The sequence below is a fragment of the Mauremys reevesii genome, linkage group 17 (assembly GCF_016161935.1).
Source record: "Mauremys reevesii isolate NIE-2019 linkage group 17, ASM1616193v1, whole genome shotgun sequence".
Classification (NCBI taxonomy): domain Eukaryota; kingdom Metazoa; phylum Chordata; order Testudines; family Geoemydidae; genus Mauremys; species Mauremys reevesii.
The window spans coordinates 6,807,687-6,826,278 of record NC_052639.1 but is presented as its reverse complement, the minus strand read 5'-3'; the positions used below and the strand labels follow the sequence as shown (position 1 = coordinate 6,826,278).

Sequence of the window (18,592 nt, the reverse complement as noted above, 5' to 3'; positions counted from 1 at the left end):
AGATGGGGATCGAAATGAAAATCCAGAGGTGGATAAGGAACTGGTTAAAGGGGAGACTGCAGCGGGTCATATTGAAAGGTGATCTGTCGGGTTGGAGGGAGGTTACCAGTGGAGTTCCTCAAGGTTCGGTTTTGGGTCCGATCTTATTCAATCTATTTATCACTGACCTTGGAACCAAAAGTAGGAGTGGGCTGATAAAGTTTGCGGATGACATGAAGTTGGGAGGTATTGCCAATTCGGAGAAGGATCGGGATATCCTCCAGGGAGATTTGGATGACCTTGTAAACTGGAGTATTAGTAATAGGATGAAATTCAATAGTGAGAAGTGTAAAGTTATGCATTTAGGGATGACTAACAGGAATTTTAGTTATAAGCTGGGGACGCACCAGTTGGAAGTAACGGAAGAGGAGAAGGACCTCGGAGTCCTGGTTGATCGCAGGATGACTATGAGTTGGCAATGTGATGTGGCCGCTAAAAAAGCTAATGTGGTCTTGGGATGCATTAGGCGAGGTATTTCTAGTAGAGATAAGGAGGTGCTAGTCCCGTTATATAAGGTGTTGGTGAGACCTCATTTGGAGTATTGTGTGCAGTTTTGGTCTCCCATGTTTAAGAAGGATGAATTCAAACTGGAACGGGTACAAAGAAGGGCCACTAGAATGATCCAAGGAATGGAAAGCCTGTCGTATGAAAGGAGACTTGAGGAGCTCAGTTTGTTTTCCTTAACCAAAAGAAGGTTGAGAGGAGATATGATTGCTCTCTTTAAATATATCAGAGGGATAAATACCAGGGAGGGAGAGGAATTATTTCAGCTCAGTACTAATGTGGACACGAGAACAAATGGATATAAATTGGCAGTCGGGAAGTTTAGGCTTGAAATTAGACGAAGGTTTCTAACCATCAGGGGAGTGAAATTCTGGAACAGCCTACCGAGGGAAACAGTGGGGGCGAAGGACCTCTCTGGTTTTAAGATTAAGCTTGATAAGTTTATGGAGGGAATGGTTTGATAGGAGAACGTGATTTAGTCAATAGGTCAATAACGTGTGACCACTGGTAATTAGTACTGAGGGTCAATGTTGGGATATTGAAAGTCTTTTTCCTGAGTGTCTGGCTGGAGAGTCTTGCCCGCATGCTTGGGGTTCAGCTGATCGCCATATTTGGGGTCGGGAAGGAATTTTCCTCCAGGGTAGATTGGCAGTGGCCCTGGAGGTTTTTCGCCTTCCTCCGCAGCATGGGGCAGGGGTCACTTGCTGGAGGATTATCTGCTACTTGAAGTCTTTAAATCAGGATTTTGGGACTTCAACAGCTGAGTCAAGGGAGAGAATTATTTCAGGAGTGGGTGGGTCAGCTTTTGTGGCCTGCATCTTGCGGGAGGTCAGACTAGATGATCATAATGGTCCCTTCTGATCTTAAGTTCTATGATTCTATGATTCTATGAATTAGTGTAATGTTAGGCCTGGTCCAAAGTATTTTTAAAAAATCTCCAGACAGATGCCATAGCAGAGACTCAGCACGCTGCTGCGTGACAAGCGTAACGGAAAGCCAAAGAATCAAATGGACGCTCATGGAGGGAGGGAGGGGGGACTGAGGACGCAAGCTATCCCACAGTTCCTGCAGTCTCTGAAAAGCATTTGCATTCTTGGCTGAGCTCCCAATACCTGTAGGGTCAAACACATTGTCCACGGTGGTTCAGAGCATAGTTCGTCAATGTACCCCCACCCCCAGAAGGAAAAGGGAAAAAAATCGTCTCTTGACTCTTTTAAATGTCACCCTATGTCTACTGAATGCTGCTGGTAGACGCGATGCTGTGGCACTGTACTATAGCATCCTCGCCCCCCCTCCTTGGTGGCTGATGGTGCAATATGGCTGATATCTGTCGTCATCATCAGCCTTGCGGCAGATGGTGTAGTGCAATAGGACTGCTATCCGTCCTCATCATCAGCCCATGAGTACTACTGCTTCTCAGTAGATGGTACAGAACGGCTGGTAACCGTCTTCATCATAGCAACAGGGGGCTGAGCTCCATCAGCCCCCGCCCTTCATGTGTAAAGAAAAGATTCTGTACTGCCTGGACTATCATAGCAGCAGGATGCTGGGCTCCTCTCCCCCACCCTGCTTGATGTCCTGTCTGGACTATCATAGCAGCTGGAGGCTGCCTTCTCCTCATTTCATTTCACTAACAAGTCACTGTTTCTTATTCCTGCATTCTTTATTACTTCAGCACACAAATGGGGGGACACTGCAATGGTAGCCCAGGAAGGCTGGGGGAGAAGGGAAGCAACAGGTGGGGTTGTTGCAGGAGCACCCCCTGTGAATGGCATCATTCCTGCAGGATCTGACACAGAGTGGCTGTGCTCTCTAGTTCTCTGATACACTGGATCTCTAGTACACTTGCCCCATATTCTAGGCAGGACTGATTCTATTTTTAGATACCATAAAGGAGGGATTGACTTGGGGAGTCATTCCCAGTTTTGTCTTTTGCGCCCCCGGCTGATCTCGGCCAGGGGCACCTATGACAGCAGCAGAAGGTATAGTGCAGTAGGACTGGTAACCGTCATCTCATTGCCAATTTACAATGGCATGGTAGACGGTACAGAACGGCTGATAACCATCTCTGCTCTCATGCAAAAGCAAATGAATGCTACTGTGTAGCGCTGCTGAGTCGCCTCTGTCCGCGGCATCTAGTACACATACGGTGACAGTGACAAAAGGCAAAACAGGCTCCATGGTTGCCACGCTATGGCGTCTGCCAGGGTAATCCAGGGAAAAGGGCACAAAATGATTGTCTGCCGTTGCTTTCCCGGAGGAAGAAATGACTGATGACACTTACCCAGAACCACCCGCGACAATGATTTTTGCCCCATCAGGCACTGGGATCTCAAACCAGAATTCCAAGGGTCGGGGGAGACAGCGAGGGGGTGGAACAGGGGCCGAGTTTATGCTTTCCGGATTGCCTGCAGCAGGAGTGCACATGAGATAGGTGCTGTGTACGGTCTTGTTCACAGACACAGACTAGACTGTGTTCATTGTTCACAAAAATGTATCTTTGCAAGGAATTCACTCCCTTTTTCCCATCACACAGCTTCGACTGTCTCCAGACCTGCCCCAGCATCCCCCTCACAGAGGCTGGCACAGATTAGGCGGCGAAAGAAAAAGACACGGGATGAGATGTTCGCTGAACTTATGGGCTGCTCCCGAGACGAGGCAGCCCAGCAGAGCCAGTGGAGGGAGACCCTCTCTCAGTACCAGCGCTCACACAGCGAACGGGAGGAGAGGTGGCGTGAGGAAGACAAGCAGGCGACTCAAACGCTGCTTGGACTAATGAGGGAGCAAATGGACACGCTCCGGTGCCTTGTGGATGTTCTGCAGGACCGCAGGCAGGAGGACAGAGCCCCCCTGCAGTGTATCTGCAACCGCCCTCCCCCGCCACAAAGTCCCATACCCCCCTCACCCAAAATAACAAGAAGGAGGGGCACCAGGGGCCGTGAAAACTGTCACTCCACTCCAGCAGAGTGCTCAATTACCCAAAAGCTCTCATTCCCTAAATTTTGAGAAGTCCTTCCCTTCCTGACTCACCGTAGCCCCAATCCCAGTTTCATCCCCTAACTGTTTAGTTGATTATTAAAAATACTTTGCTGTTAATTAGTGTTTCCATCATGTTTTTGTACAGAAGACTGTGATTGAAGGGGGGGTGGGGGGAAGGGGGTTGGTAATTGCATAGGACAGTCACCTTTACCAGGGTACAGACACAGGGGCAGGATCAGCAGCAGGTCACACACACAGTGCAGTCAGTAGGTACCCTGGTCGGTATGGGAGGTGGTTTCCATGTTCTGTGTGGGTGGGGGGTATGTGACGTGGTAGCGAGGAAGGGTGGTTACAGATCTTATGCAGCGGTCCTTGTCCTGGACCACAGAGCCACGCAGCAGGGGAATCTGTGACCGTCCTCCCCCGTCGCAAGGTCACATAGCCCCCGCACACAGAGTCCCGAAAAGGAGGGATGGCAGGCTCTGTTGAAACAACCAGTCCGGCACTGCGGACCGCTCTAGGAGCAGGAGCCTGTCATTCCTCGAGTTTAGAAGTGGTCTTTACATCACTACACACCTTACCCAGCACAGTCTGCGTCCCAGTTTCAACCCTTTAATGCAGTCATTAATAAAGAAAACGTTGTTAAGTAACAATGAAACATGGATTTTATTTTTACACGTGTGTTGGAAGGGGGGAAACGGGGTGAACGGGGTATGTAACTGCAGAGGAGAGTCAACAGTAACTGGGTAAAGAAACAGGGGCAGGTTCAGTTTCTCTGTAAACAAAAGTAACAGTCAGAGGTTACCCCGCTCACCGAGGAACCTAGCTTTCAAAGCCTCCCGGATGCACAGCGCTTCCCGCTGGGCTCTTCTAATCGCACGGCTGTCTGGCTGAGCGTAATCAGCAGCCAGGCGATTTGCCTTAACCTCCCATCCCGCCATAAAGGTCTCCCCCTTGCTCTCACAGAGATTGTGGAGCACACAGCAAGCTGCAATAACAATGGGGATATTGGTTTCGCTGAGATCCGAGCGAGTCAGTAAGCTCCTCCATCTCCCCTTGAGACTTCCGAAAGCACACTCCACCACCATTCTGCACTTGCTCAGCCGGTAGTTGAAGAGTTCCTTGTCACTGTCCATGGTGCCTGTATAGGGCTTCATGAGCCAGGGCATTAGTGGGTAGGCTGGGTCCCCGAGGATCACTGTAGGCATCTGCACATCCCCAACAGTTATTTTGTGGTCCGGGAAGAAAGTACCTTCCTGCAGGCATCTAAACAGACCAGAGTTCCTAAAAACACGCACGTCATGAACCTTGCCCGGCCATCCGACGTTGATGTTGGTCAGACATCCCCTATGGTCCACCAGTGCTTGCAGCACCATTGAAAAGTAGCCCTTTCAGTTAATATACTGGCTGGCCTGGTGGGCCGGTCCCAGGATAGGGATGTGAGTTCCATCTATAGCCCCACTGCAGCTTGGGAATCCCATCGCGGCAAAGCCATCTATGACGACCTGGACGTTTCCCAGGGTCACTAGCTTTCAGAGCAGTAGCTCAGCGATTGCGTGGGCTACTTGCATCACAGCAACCCCCACGGTAGATTTGCCCACACCAAAGTGGTTCACTACTGACCAGTAGCTGTCTGGTGTTGCAAGTTTCCAGAGGACTATGGCCACTCGCTTCTGCACAGTGAGGGCTGCTCGCATCCGGGTGTCCTTGCGCTTCAGGGCAGGGGACAGCAAGTCACACAGTTCAAGGAAAGTGCCCTTACGCATGCAAAAGTTTCGCAGCCACTGTGATTCATCCCAGACCTGCAGCACTATGCGATCCCACCAGTCCGTGCTTGTTTCCTGGGCCCAGAATCGCCGTTCCACAGCATGAACTTGACCCATTGCTACCATGATGTCCTCGGCGCGGGATCCCGTGCTTTCTCAGAGGTCTGTGCCACTCTGAGACTTGTCCTCACCGCGCTGCCGGAGCCTCCTCACCCGATTTCTCAGCAGCTGACTGTGGAAGAGGTGGACGATACAGTGCGAGGAGTTGACAACGGCCATAAGTGCAGCGATGATCGCAGCGAGCTCCATGCTCGCAGTGCTGTGGCGTCCGTGCTGTCACTGACCAGAAAAGTGCGCGAACAGATTTCCCGCCGGCACTTTCAGGGAGGAAGGGCAGGAGTGACAGTTGAATTATGACAGTTACCCAAGACCACCCTCGACACATTTTTTCCCCCAGCAGGCATTGGGGGCTCGACCCAGAATTCCAATGGGCAGCGGGGACTGCGGGAACTGTGGGATAGCTGCCCACAGTGCACCGCTTCCAATGTCGACGCTTGCCCCGTTAGTGTGGACTCACAAAGGCAAATTACTGTCCGTAGTGTGGATACACAAATTCGACTTTGTAAGGTCAATTCCACAAATTCGACTTAAGTTGAATGGAACTACTCTTGTAGTGTAGACAAACCCCAGTGCTTCACCATCCTCCTAGTGAAATAGTTTTTCCTAATATCCAACCTAAACCTCCCCCACTGCAACTTGAGACCATTGCTCCTTGTTCTGTCATCTGCTACCACTGAGAACAGTCTAGATCCATCCTCTTTGGAACCCCCTTTCAGGTAGTTGAAAGCAGCTATCAAATCCCCCCTCATTCTTCTCTTCTGCAGACTAAACAATCCCAGTTCCCTCAGCCTCTCCTCATAAGTCACGTGCTCCAGCCCCCTAATCATTTTTGTTGCCCTCCACTGGACTCTTTCCAATTTTTTCACGTCCCTTGATCTGCTGGCAATGCCCCTGCTTATACAGCCCCAAATGACATTAGCCTTGGCAACAAGGTTCACACTGTTGACTCATATCCAGCTTCTTGTTCACTGTAACCCCTAGGTGCTTTTCTGCAGAACTGCTGTCTAGCCATTCGGTCCCTAGTATGTATCAATGCATGGCATTATTCTGTCCCAAGTGCAGGACTCTGCACTTGTCCTTGTTGAAGCTCATCAGATTTCTTTTGGCCCAATCCTCCAATTTGTCTAGGTCACTCTGTATCCTACCCCTACCCTCCAGTGTATGTACCACTCCTCCTAATTTAGTGTCATCTTCAAACTTGCTGAGGGTGCAATCCACGCCATCCTCCAGATCATTAATGAAGAGATTGAACAAAACCGGCCCCAGGACCGACCCCTGGGGCACTCCGCTTGATACCAGCTGCCAACTAGACATGGAGCCATTGATCACCACGTGTTGAGCCCGACAATCTAGCCAGCTTTCTAGCCACCTTATAGTCCATTCATCCAGCCCATACTTCTTTAACTTGCTGGCAAGAATACTGTGGGAGACTGTATCAAAAGCTTTGCTAAAGTCAAGGAATAACATGTCCACTGCTTTCCCCTCATCCACAGATCTTGTCCTCCACCTGGTTCTCATAGTCACATGCTTCCACGGGCCACTTTCCTCACCCAGCAGTCTCCCCTCAGAGTTCTCCAGTCCGGCTTGTATCTGCGAGTCTTCACTTTTCCCTTCAGCCTCCTCTCTCCTTCCCCCCAGCCATCTGCTCAAATCCCCTTCAAACCTCAACCAGAGTTTCCACCTGCATCTCCAAACCCTGGATCTTCCATCAGCCTTATCAGGTGGCACTTCATACAAATGAAGCTCTTTTCAGGTACCTGTTCCAGGATAAGGTACATTCCACAGCTTCCACATCCAATCAGCTTCATTGTCGCTTCCCTTCCTGGGGTCTCTACCACTGCTGCCTCTGGAGCTGTCACAGCCTCCCACCTAAATGCCTGTCAAGGAGAAAAAGGGAAAACACACACACAAAACAAAACCAGAACACCACATACTCCCTTCCCCACACTCCCCTGACAAACTCCCACCCAAACTCTGCTGTGCCCACCTATGTTGGTGACTCCTGGACTCCTGTCCTGCTGGCTGACTCCTCGTCTGCTTTTATAGGCCCCATAATCAGGGCTTTGCTGTGAGCAAAAGCCTCGGCTATTCTCAGAGCACACTGCCCACTACCAGTCCCTGCAAACTAACACACACACACACACACACACACCACTCTCCTGGTGTTGGGAGGGGAACAGGAGAAAGGACAAACGAAGCAAGAGACGATGAGAAAGGAGGGAGGGAGGGAGGGATGGACGAAGGAAAAGGTGAAACAAAAAGGACAAACCCTAATGTCCCCAGTGATTCTAAGGGACAAAATCTCAGGTGCGGAATAAAATTCTGCCTCCTTAAGCTCGTGTTTTCCTTGCCTAGAATTCAACTGTCACCAGATGGATCAGACTGAACAGGTTTCAAACCTCGAGGAGGCTCTTACCTTCTAAACAGGGACATCTGTTTTCTAGTAAAATCACTAAAAGGAAGGAGAAAACTCGAAAGAGGTTCCTCCTGGCGCTCCCGTACGTGAACCCGAATACTCTCTTAGTCCTCAAAGAAACACCTCGAGAAGGAGACTTGCTGAAGCAAAGCCACAGGAGTCTGAGATTTCCCTGGCCCCTCGCCCCTGTCCTGCCTGGCTGATGTCAGCATCTCTCTGTGAGGTCACCACCTCCCCACCACCTTTGACCAATAGCCTGAGGTCCTGCAAAAGGCCTTTGTGATGTCACTGCCACACCCCTCCCATGCTGTGCTAATGTCCTGCCCCTGGCCAGGCACTTTGGAGGTTTGAGCTACTTCCTGTGGATCACCCCACTCAAGGAGTGTTCATTCTAGGAAGCAAGCCGGCTAGACAGTAAAACATCAGACGCTGCTCCCAATGCGCCACTCAGTTTTTCAGAAATTAGTCAACTTGATGGCCAGAAGAGATCATTAGAGCATCTAATCTGACCCCCTGCATATCACAGGCCTCCTGTATGACACAATAGCTTCTTTTGGGGAAAACACATTTCAGAATTATCCGGTTCTTCGCATTAACCCAACAACCAGCGCACACAGGTCCAGAAGTGGGCAATCTCTCCTATGGTCACTAGATGGCGATGCAGCCTGGCACTTTCCCATTCATGCGATGATCCGACCTTTTGGTTAACCAATCTGGCCCTGGTCCCAATTCGATGGGATAAAGGGGGTTCCGCTCTCCTTGTGAGCGATTGTTTGATGCAGGGGATCTTCTGCTGGTGTTATTCCTTGTGGAAAAGTACAAATTGCAAAAGTGATGGGAGGGGCCTTCTGAGGTGGTAGGGAGGGGTCACGCTGTTACCTGCAATGTACACAGGCCCCGCAGCAGGGACGCACCTCGGAATGTGCATAGAAACAGGTTAAAAGAGCATCACAACAGTGAAGCCGTTGTCAAGATGCTATTCTGTGCAGAGGACTGTAAGACAGCCCCTGTTCCTGATCTGAGGCCTGAATTGATTTCAATGGGAATTAGGAACTGAAATCCCTTTTAAAAATCTGGCCCTAAGTGATTTGCTCAAGGTCGCAAAGGAAGTCTGCAGTGAAGGCAGAACTTAAACTCAGACCCCTCAAGTCTTAGTCGAGTGCAATAACCTCTGGACCATCCTTAATTTCTGTGCTATTGGGCTTGCAATTTCATATGCAAGTTCCTTTTAATATTCTTGGATGAAGATTATCCGGGCCCCCTGATTTAATCATAGAATCATAGAATCATATAATTCAAGATCAGAAGGGACCATTATGATCATCTAGTCTGACCTCCTGCAAGATGCGGGCCACATAAGCCGATCCACCCACTCCTGAAATAATTCTCTCCCTTGACTCTGCTGTTGAATGCTATAAATCATGATTTAAAGACTTCTAGTAGCAGATAATCCATCAGCAAGCGACCCCTGACCCATGCTTCGGAGGAAGGCGAAAAACCTCCAGGGCCACTGCCAATCTACCCTGGAGGAAAATTCCTTCCCGACCCCAAATATGGCGATCAGCTGAACCCCGAGCATGCGGGCAAGACTCTCAAGCCAGACCCTCTGGAAAAAGGCTAAGAATATCCTATCATTGACCCTTTGTACTAATTACCAGTGGTCACATGTTATTGACCTATTGACTAAACCCGTTCTCCTATCATACCATCCCCTCCAGAAACTTATCCAGTTCCTCGGCGATGTTCGCAGACGGGGAAGATGAGGAAGGAGATGGGGGGGCAGTCGACAGCGCTTACAATGCTGTTTTTCCAGACAGCCAGAATCTCTTCATCACCCTCACTGAGATCCCCTACCAACCCTCCCCAGCCGTTACCCCGGACCCTGAATCAGGGGAAGGATCAGTCTGTAAGTGCTTTAAACATGTTAACATTTATTTTTAATGGAGCAGGAATAGTTGAAAAGAAGGTCAATATATATGACCTACGAGAAGGTCTCCAAAGCCATGAGAGACAGAGGATACAGCCGGGATGCAACGCAGCGCCGTGTGAAAATCAAGGACCCCAGACAAGGCTACCAAAAAATCAAAGCGGCAAACGGACGCTACGGAGCCTGCCACCACTGCCCCACCAGTGACCATGGACTCTGACGATGGGACAATGTCGACGGCCAGTTCCTCGGCGATGTTCGCGGACGGGGAAGATGAGGAAGGGTTTGTGGAGGACGAGGCAGGCGACAGCGCTTACAACGCTGTTTTCCCCGACAGCCGGGATCTCTTCATCACCATCATGGAGATCCCCTACCAACCGTCCCCGGCCATTAACCCGGATCCTGAATCAGGGGAAGGAGCAGTCGGTAAGTGCTTTAACCATGTAAACTTTTATTCTTATTATAACAGGAATCTGAAGTATGTGAAAAGGAGGTCTCTCTATATATGGGGATAGAACAGAAATCCTCCTGGGAGATCTCCACGAAGCTCTCCTGGAGGTAATTGAAAAGCCTCCGCAGGAGGTTCCTGGGGAGAGCTGCCTTATTGGGTGCTCCGTGGCAGCACACTTTTCCGTGCGAGGCTTTCATGAGGTACTCAGGGAGCATTGCCTCCCCGAGCATGGCTGCATAGGGCCCTGGTTTGTGCTGGCTTTCACACAGCATGCGCTCTATATCTCCTTCAGTGACCGTCCTCAGGGTGATCTCGCTCGGAGACTCCTGCATCTAATTAGGGGAATTACTGTAATGTTACGCCTGGTCCAAACTATTTTTCAAAAATCTCTGGACAGACGGCATAGCAGAGACTCAGCACGCTGCTGCGTGACTAGCGTAACGGAAAGCCAAAGAATCAAATGGACGCTCATGGAGGGAGGGGGGACTGAGGACGCAAGGTATCCCACAGTTCCTGCTGTCTCCGAAAAGCATTTGCATTCTTGGCTGAGCTCCAAATGCTTCTAGTGTCAAACACAGTGTCCGCGGTGGGTCAGGGCATAGCTCGGCAATTTACGCACCCCTCCCCACCCCCAGAAGTGAAAGGGAAAACAATCCTCTGTTGACTCTTTTACATGTCACCGTATCTTTACTGAATGCTGCAGATAGATGCGATGCTGCAGCACTGAACACCGACATCCTCACTCCCCCCCGCCATGGATGGCTGATAGTACAATATGACTGATATCCATCGTCATCATCAGCCTATTGGCACATGGGGCAGTGCAAAAGGACTGGTAACCATGCATACTAGCATCAGTGAGGTCAATCAAGGGCGCGTGGCCCTAATTTTTCCTGGTAAATGGTGCAGTATGGCTGGTAACCGTCCTCATCATAGCAACAGGGGGCTGAGCTTCATCAGCCCCCACCCTTCATGTGTAAAGAAAAGATTCAATTGCCCCTGGACTAGCAGCAGGATGCTGGGCTCCTCTCCTCCACACTCCTTAATGTCCTATCTGGACTATCATAGCAACTGGAGGCTGCCTTCCACTAATTTCTCACTAACAAGTCACTGTGTCTTATTCCTGCATTCTTTATTACTTCATCACACAAGTGGGGGGACAATGCTATGGTAGCCCAGGAAGGCTGGGGAAGAATGGAATGAACAGGTGGGGTTGTTGCAGGAGCACCCCCTGTGAATAGCATACAGCTCATAATCTATGCAGGATCTGACACAGAGCAGCTGTGCTCTCTGGTTCTCTGATACAGTGGTTCTCTAGTACACTTGCCCATAGTCTAGGCAGGACTGATTCTATTTTTAGATACCAAAAAGGAGGGATTGACTCAGGGAGTCATTCCCAATTTTGGCTTTTGCGCCCCTGGCTAAGAGCAGCCAGGGGCACTTATGACAGCAGCAAATGGTGCAGTGCAAAAGGACTGGTAACCATGCCCATCTTATTACCAATTTATGGTATGGTAGATGGTACAGTATGGCTGGTAACCATCTCTGCTATCATGCAAAAGCAAAAACATGCTGCTGTGTAGCGCTGCTGGACCACCTCTGTCAGCGGCATCTAGTACACATACGGTGACAGGCACAAAAGGCAAAATAGGCTCCATGGTTTCCACGCTGTGGCGTCTGCCAGGGCAATCCAGGGAAAACGGGCTTGAAATGATTGTCTGCTGTAGCTTTCCCGGAGGAAGGGATGACTGACGACATTTACCCAGAACCACCCGCGAAAATGGTTTTTGCCCCATCAGGCACTGGGATCTCAACCCAGAATTCACAGAGACAGACTAGACTGTGTTCATTGTTCGCAAAAATTTATCTTTGCAAGGAATTCACTCCCTTTTTCCCCATCACACAGCTTCGACTGTCTCCAGACCTGCCACAGCATCCCCCTCACAGAGGCTGGCAAAGATTAGGCGGCGAAAGAAAAAGACACGGGACGAGATGTTCGCTGAACTTATGGGGTGGTCCCGAGACGACGCGGACCAGCAGAGCCAGTGGAGGGAGACCCTCTCTCTGTACCAGCACTCACACAGCGAACGGGAGGAGAGGTGGCGTGAGGAAGACAAGCAGGTGACTCAAACGCTGCTTGGACTAATGAGGGAGCAAACTGACATGCTCCTGCGCCTTGTGCATGTTCTGCAGGACCTCAGGCAGGAGGACAGAGCCCCCCTGCCGTGTATCTGCAACCGCCCTCCCCCGCCACAAAGTCCCATACCCCCCTCACCCAAAATAACCAGAAGGAGGGGCGCCAGAGGCCGTGTAAACTGTCACTGCACCCCAGCAGAGTGCTCAAGTACCGAAAAGCTCTCATAGCCTAAATTTTGAGAAGTCCTTTCCTTCCCGCCTCACCCAAGCCCCCATCCCAGTTTCATCCCCTAACTGTCTAGTTGATAATAAAAAATACTTTTCTGTTAATTACTGTTTCCGTCATGTTCTTTTAGAGGAGACTGTGTTTGAAGGGGGGGAAGGGGGTTGGTAATTGGACAGGACAATCACCTTTACCAGGGTACAGACATGGGGGCAGGATCAGCAGCAGGTCACACACACACTGCAGTCAGTAGGCACCCTGGTCGGTATGGGAGGTGGTTTGCAGGTTCTGTGTGGGTGGGGGGGTACGTGACTTTGTAGCGGGGGGGGGGGTTACAGATCTCATGCAACGGTCCCTGTCCTGGACCACAGAGCCACGCAGCAGAGGAATCTGTATCCGTCCTCCCCCGCCAAAAGGCCACATAGCCCCCGCACACAGAGTCCCGAAAAGGAGGGATGGCAGGCTCCGTTGAAACATCCAGTCCGGCACCGCAGACCGCTCTGGAAGCAGGAGCCTGTCATTCCTCGAGTTTACAGGCGGTCTTTACATCACTGCACACCCTACCCAGCACAGTCCGTGTCCCAGTTTCAACCCTGTAACGCAAAGTCATCAATAAAGAAACCTTTGTAAAGTTACAGTGGAACATGTCTTTTATTTTTAAACGTGTGTTGGAAGTTGGGGAAGCGGGGTGGGCGGGGTATGTAACTGCAGATGCTAGTCAACAGTCACTTGGTAAAGAAACAGGGGCAGGTTCAGCTTCTCTGTAAAGAAACTAAACAGTCACAGGTCACCCTGCTCGCTGGTACTTTAAGAGTTCCTTGTCGCTGTGCAAGGCGCCTGCACAGAGCTTCACGAGCCAGGGCATTAGCGGGTAGGCTGGGTCCCCGACGATCACTATAGGCATCTGCACATCCCCAAGACTTATTTTGTGGTCCGGGAAGAAACTACCTTCCTGCAGGCGTCTAAACAGACCACAGTTCCTGAAAACACGCACGTCATGAACTTTGACTGGCCACCCGACGTTGATGTTGGTAAAACGTCCCCCATGGTCCACCAGTGCTCGCAGCACCATTGAAAAGTAGCCCGATTTCTCAGCAGCTGACTGTGGAAGAGGTGGACGATAAGGTGCGAGGAGTTGACAACGGCCAAAACTGCAGCGGGATCCGTGCTCAAAGTGCTGTGGCGCCCGCGCTGTCACTGAGCAGAAAAGTGCACGAACAGATTGCCCGCAGGCGCTTTCAGGGAGGGAGGGAGGGAGGGCGTGATTGACGGTTCAATGATGACAGTTACCCAAAACCACCCTCGACACATTTTTCCCCCCAGCATGCATTGGGGGGAAATCCCAGAATTCCAATGGGCAGCGGGGAGTGCGGGAACTGTGGGATAGCTTCCCACAGTGCACCGCTTCCAAAGTCGACACTGGCCCCGTTACTGTGGACTCACACAGTCGAACTAGTGTATTTAGTGTGGATACACAACTTCGACTTCATAAGGTCGATTCCACAAATTCGAATTAAGTTGATTCGAAATAGTCTTGTAGTGTAGACATACCCTTAGTCCTCAAAGAAACACCTCGAGAAGGAGACTTGCTGAAGCAAAGCCACGGGAGTCTCTGAGGTTTCCCTGGCCCCTCGCCCGTCCTGCCTGGCTGATGTCAGCATCTCTCTGTGAGGTCACCACCTCCCCACCACCTTTGACCAATAGCCTGAGGTCCTGCAAAAGGCCTTTGTGATGTCACTGCCACACCCCTCCCTTGCTGTGCTAATGTCCTGCCCCTGGCCAGGCACTTTGGAGGTTTGAGCTACTTCCTGTGGATCACCCCACTCAAGGAGTGTTCATTCTAGGAAGCAAGCCGGCTAGACAGTAAAACATCAGACGCTGCTCCCAATGCGCCACTCAGTTTTTCAGAAATTAGTCAACTTGATGGCCAGAAGAGATCATTAGAGCATCTAATCTGACCCCCTGCATATCACAGGCCTCCTGTATGACACAATAGCTTCTTTTGGGGCAAACACATTCCAGAATTCTCCGGTTCTCCAGATGAACCCAACAACCAGCGCACACAGGTCCAGAAGTGGGCAATCTCTCCTATGGTCACTCGATGGCGATGCAGCCTGGCACTTTCCCATTCATGCGATGATGCGACCTTTTGGTTAACCAATCTGGCCCTGGTCCCAATTCGATGGGATAAAGGGGGTTCCGCTCTCCTTGTGAGAGATCGTTTGATGCAGGGGATCTTCTGCTGGTGTTATTCCTTGTGGAAAAGTACAAATTGCAAAACTTTTTACTCATCCCTGCCAGGCTCCCCCGTCGACTCCGCTACCGCCACTCGCTCTGGTGGAGTTCCGGAGTCGACGGGAGCGCATTCGGGGTTCGATATCGCATCTAGATGAGACGCGATATATCGAACTCTGAGAAATCGATTGCTACCCGCCGATCTGGCGGGTAGTGAAGACGTACCCTAAGAGGCTATATTCTGATCTCACAGGACCAGCCGCCCACCCAGGTCTATATATAACTTAGATATTTCCCCAAAATCACATTGATGCCAATCCTTCAGTATCTAAATGCTAAAGGTTTATTTATAAAAAGAAAGAAAGAAAGAAAGGTGAGAATTAAAATTGGTTAAAGGAATCAAATACAATAATTGCAAAGTTCTTGGTTCAGGCTTATAGCAGTGATAGAATAAACTGCTGGCTTGATATGTCTTTGGGTGCTTCCAAGTCACTGGAAGTTCCTCTCCCTTGGTTAGATGCTCCCATTAGTATAAGTCCATAGTCCAGATGTTTGAGCAGGAAAGAGGCTGGAGCAGGCTAGAGGCACAGTGGAGATGTTTCCAGGGCCTCTTTTAACTTCTGCCATATGAAGGGAAACCCATTGTGTCAAAGTCCTCAGCACAGCTAGTGGAAAATCAGAGGTGAAAGATGGGAGCTTGGAGTCACATGGGCAAGTCCCTGTCCATGCCCCATTTTGCTCAGTCATTGCAGGATGGATACTTTGCAGGATACGTCAGATAGAACATTCACAGAAAAGTCCGTTCAGTGTAGATGGGTGCCTCCCATGGTCCATTGTGAATTAAGTGTCCGTTCGATGGACCACTCACTGGCTAACAGCTCACTTCAGCGGATGCATAGAATGGAACACAGAAAGAAGATATTTATACATACAGAGACCATGAAAAGGTGGAAGTAGCCATACCAACTCTAAGAGGCCAATCAACTGAGATGAGCAATCATCAGCAGGAGAAAAAAACCTTTGAAGTGATAACCGAGATGACCCACAGAAGGTGTGAGGATACTTAACATGGAGAAATAGATTCAATTAGTGCAATGACTCAACCATTCCCAGTCTCTGTTTAAAACTAAGTTAATTTTATCTAATTTGCATATTAATTCAAGTTCAGCAGTCTCTCTTTGGAGTCTGTTTTTGAAGTTTTTTTGTTGCAAAATTGCCACCTTCAAGTCTGTCACTGAGTGGTTAGAGAGGCTGAAGTGTTCTCCTACTGGGTTTTGAATGTTATGATTCCTGATGTCAGATTTGTGTCCATTTATTCTTTTGCGTAGAGACTGTCCGGTTTGGCCAATGTACCTATGGCAGAGAGGCATTGCTGGCCCATGATGGCATAGATCACTTTGGTAGATGTGCAGGTGAATGAGCCCCTGATGGCATGGCCACTTTGGAGAAGTGGGGCTCCAGAGTGTCCAGCCCCTGCTGCTGTGCCAAGAAGCACAGACGTGGGGACAGCATGGCGGAAGCCGAGCGGTTTGGTCCTGTCCTCCACTGGGCACAAGCTGTCATTGTCTCGCCAGGCTGGGACAATGGTCGGTCTTGGGGCTGGTCTATTTGCTCTGAACCCTCAGATCATGTGCTCTGATCCATGAACAGCACGTCAGGATCAAGGCACATGTCCTGGACCCCAGACCCCAGCTGCAGAAGCCTTGGTAGGATGGATGGAGTGGCCGTGAGGACAGGAACTGCAGCGTCCCTAGGACAGAAGAGCTGATTCCCTGAGGCTCCTCCTGTATCTCAGGGTCTCCCTAGAGAGGAGCCAGTGACTTTTCTCAGGGTCCCATGTCCTGCATCTCACAGGTGTTGGTTTCAGTCTCTCAGGCCCCAGCCAGGCCTGGTGCTCACTGTTAGTGCTTAATGCAACCGTGCAGAGCTCTGGCTGAGAGTCCCAGCTCCTTCCCGCTGCTCCCCCGCCCCAGGAGGCGTAAGGGTCCCAACATTGCACTGCACTGGCAGCTCTGGGAACGTGGGGCCTCTTGGGTTCAAGCTGGGAGGACACAATGGAAACGGGACTCTTCTAGTCTCTCCTTTGCAGCCCCCTGACGGGGTTAAGGGGAAATTCCGCCCCAGACCGGCCCATTCTACTCACCTCCAAGAGGTGCTGCAGCTTAGCTGGGGTGGGGGTATCGGTGAGCAGGCACCCGACCATGGCGTCCAGGCTCTGTAAATAGGTGTTGTGCAGAGCCTGCAAGAAGCGGGAACACCCGTCAGTCATGGGACATGGGGCTACACCAGTCACGGGACCAGGGGGGTTCTCTGAGAGCCCTGGCCAGACCCAAAAGGCACATCCTGGCCTCTCCCATTCACATCATTCCAAGGACACTTGGCAAGAGTTCATAGTCGGATGCCTGCTGGCTCCTCAATCCTTGGCCTTAGCAGTTCTCTGTGCAGGGCCTGGTACCCAACAGACTAGGGACCAGCCAAACTGCAATGGGTGGGAAGAAGGATCCCCGGGAGAGTCCAGGCAGCAGAACACAGAATGAGGAGAGGGAAGGCTGGGATCATCCACAGAGGGGTAATACAATCCCCCTTGGAGGGAAGGGGCCCTCCCTGCCAGTTTGTCTCGGGCCTGTTCCCAGCTCTGCCCACCCCTCCCCTATTCTCAGCAGCTCCATCAAACCAAGGGAGCAGGGACCAGAGGCGGCTCCTGCTCCTGGGACAGGGAAGTAGGATCGTGACCTACCTGGAAGTGGGCGGTATCCTGCCCAGTGCCCATCGTGAAGATGGTGTAAAGAAGAGCCCGCAGGAGGCGTGATTCCAGCTCCAGGGCAAGCAGCGGCTTCAGTTTGCTGCGGGGAGAGAGGAGCCCGTGTTATCCTTGGCGGCACCGGAGTGGCGCTGGCACTGCCATGGCCATGACCCCCTCCCCCGCAGTGATCCCCTCCCTACGGCCGCTGTAACGTTCCTGGAGTGAAATCACCCCCCAGCCAGGAAAGTGGAGACGTTCCCGCCTCCTCTGCTGGGGGATGGGAACAGCCACAGCTGGGGGTAATCTAGGCCGGAGAAGATCTGGGACTCCCGGCTCCAGACCCGATCAGCACCAGGGTTAAGGCAGCTGGATGGGACGGTCCTGGTACCTGAGGCTGCAAACTGCAGCCATGGAGCTGGAGATGATGGAGGTTGGCTCTGGCACCATGGGCAGATTTTCAATCAGCTCCTGAGAGACCCCAAGAAGATAAATTTGCATGTGAGACTCAGGCCCCGCAGACCCACAGGCACTTCCCAGGGAGGAGGCCAAAGTGCTCTGCAGAAACAGCCAGTGTCACTCCCACCCCCAACCAGCTGGGCCCCCCCATTCCTCCCATCTCTCAAACTTCCTTCCCCCTCCCCTCCCCTCCGGCCTTACAGTTCCCCCACTGCCAGCTCCCGATTGGTGTCAGAAGCTCTCCCTTCCCTGCTCCCCAGCCCTCCGCCACAGGAACCACTGTCCTCTGCTTCCCCCTCTGGCCCCACCAACTCTTTCTCTCGTTTCTGGGTCTCTCGCCCCAGGGGCCAGACACGGGGTCCCACTCACCGCAATGCTCTCCACGAGGGCCGCTTTGGAGAAGTGGGGCTCCAGAGTGTTCAGCCCCTGCTGCTGTGCCAAGAAGTACAGACGTGGGACAGCATGGAGGAAGCGGAGCTGTTTGGCCATCAACTAGGAGTGGGGTGGGGGGAGAGAGAGAGACAGTTAGGTAGGGACCTCCCCAACCCACCTACACCAGCTCCATGGCTCAGGAACCCCATGGAGTTGGACAGTGAA

General features: G+C 51.3%; 1 long non-coding RNA gene across 1 annotated transcript; it reads right to left on the bottom strand.

Annotated features, from left to right (window-relative positions):
* Nucleotides 1–16,979: 16,979 nt before the first annotated feature.
* On the bottom strand, nucleotides 16,980–17,989 carry LOC120385096. Its single transcript, XR_005589261.1, has 3 exons — nucleotides 17,928–17,989; nucleotides 17,534–17,639; nucleotides 16,980–17,035 (listed from the first exon to the last, which is right to left on the bottom strand). It is a non-coding gene; the product is annotated as an uncharacterized LOC120385096 (long non-coding RNA).
* Nucleotides 17,990–18,592: the final 603 nt, after the last annotated feature.